Raw genomic sequence first — 1729 nt, forward strand, 5'->3', positions numbered from 1 at the left:
CCCGTGGGGCGGGGCGGGGCTGGGAGGGAAGGTCACGTGCAGCGCGGGTTCCTGAGAGGTCCTGAGCCGTCACCAACCGCGGGGACACGGGCTTTTTATCTTGTCTCATGTTCTGAAAAAAGGACATTTCTCTTCTCCCCTGATAACCAGTGTTCCCCACACGACGATCTTCCTCCTCCTCCTCCTCGTCCTCCTCCTCCTCCTCTTCTTCCTTCTTTTTTTTTTTGTCCAGAAATGGAACAAGAACATGAAGGGCTGAGGGAAGAGGAAGAGAAAGAGATACTTGAGTTAATTGGACCAACCCTGCGGGGTGGGGGGGGGGGCAGGGCACAGTGGAAGGCGTTAGGGAACGTTCCAGAGAGATGCCCGGGGCACCAGCCTGCCGCACACAGTGGGAGCGCAGGGCGAGGGAGGGAGAGGGGCCCCCGCCCGCTTCCGAGGGCACAGCATTGCTGGCCACGCACAGGGGCCAGGCCGGGAGAAAACAAGAAGCAACGTGTACCTAGCGGCTCCCGGGGGTGCTCACGTGACTCGCCCCTGCTCCCGTGGCCCTCGGTAGCTGGGAGGGATGTCCGCTTTACAGATAAGGGGACTGAGGCACAGAGAGGTGGCAACATGCCCGGGAGTCCCCAGGGTGGGCGCTGGAGCCGGGATGTAAAGCCAGGGCCTTCACTCGCCCAAGCCGCCCCCCTCGGTCCAGGAGACCAGAGGGCACTCGGAATGGGGGTTCCAGGGACGTGAGGCAGTAGCCTCCCGCTGTGCGTGCATCAGGCAGGTCACCGCAAGGAGTTTGCAACTCCGGCGTCCTGAGTCCCGGTGGGCTTCCCTCTGCAGGACGCCCGGCCCTCCCGCCCAGGCCCTTCTGGGCCACTCTGCCCCGGTGTGCCGCCCCGCACAGCGGCCTCACGACGGAGCCCGACTCAGGGACCCCGTCCAGGCCGCAGCAGCTCCATGCGGTGCCCTGGTTCTCCTGGGCCAACCGGGTTCAGAGGCAGCTCTAGTCTTGCTGGAGTGAAGAAACTGGGGGGTGGGCGGGGTCCCTTCCACTCCACCTCTCCCCAGAGCTGACCGGAGGGTGGGTAGTGCTTGTAAGGCTTGCACCTGCTTCACAAGCCTCACTCCCTCTCGGCCTCCTGTGCCCCCAGGAAGGCTGAGCGCTCGGCCCCGCAACGGGGGGGCCAGCTGTGCTCAAAGAGCACCACAGCCCCCCGCACCTCCCGGGCCCTCCCACAGCCCATTGCCCCTTGCTGTCTCGTTCAGCCCCCAAATCGTAATGGGCCCACAGCCCCTCACCCTAACCCGAGGTTGCCAGGGGGAACTGCCTTTCCCGCACCCTCTTTCTTCCCAGCCCCCCAATCTGCAATTTTAAAGAAGCAACTTCTGAAACTGGTGCCAGTAGAACAGTGAATTTCTGTCGACGGGTTTGGGAGGGGACTTTCTTAGTTCACAGTTACCTTTTAAAAAAGCAGCCAAGGGTGCCTGCCTGTCCTGCCCCTCGCCAGCCTGGGGGACACCTGGCTGCCACCTGCTGGGTCTCAACTGGACTCTCTAGAGGCCAGACAGGATCTAGAAAAAACAGTGGGGTGCAGCCCAGTCCGCCTGCCCGGGAGCTGCGTGGCTGGTGGGCAGGGAAGAAACCCTGCTGCAGGCGCTCAGTCATCCGCCAGGGGCCGCTCGCGAGTCGGAGGCTGCCAGGACGGCCCGAGGCAGAGGCAGCCCCGCCAGCTCA

Source organism: Pteropus alecto, unplaced genomic scaffold, assembly GCF_000325575.1.
Source record: "Pteropus alecto unplaced genomic scaffold, ASM32557v1 scaffold143, whole genome shotgun sequence".
NCBI classification, from domain to species: domain Eukaryota; kingdom Metazoa; phylum Chordata; class Mammalia; order Chiroptera; family Pteropodidae; genus Pteropus; species Pteropus alecto.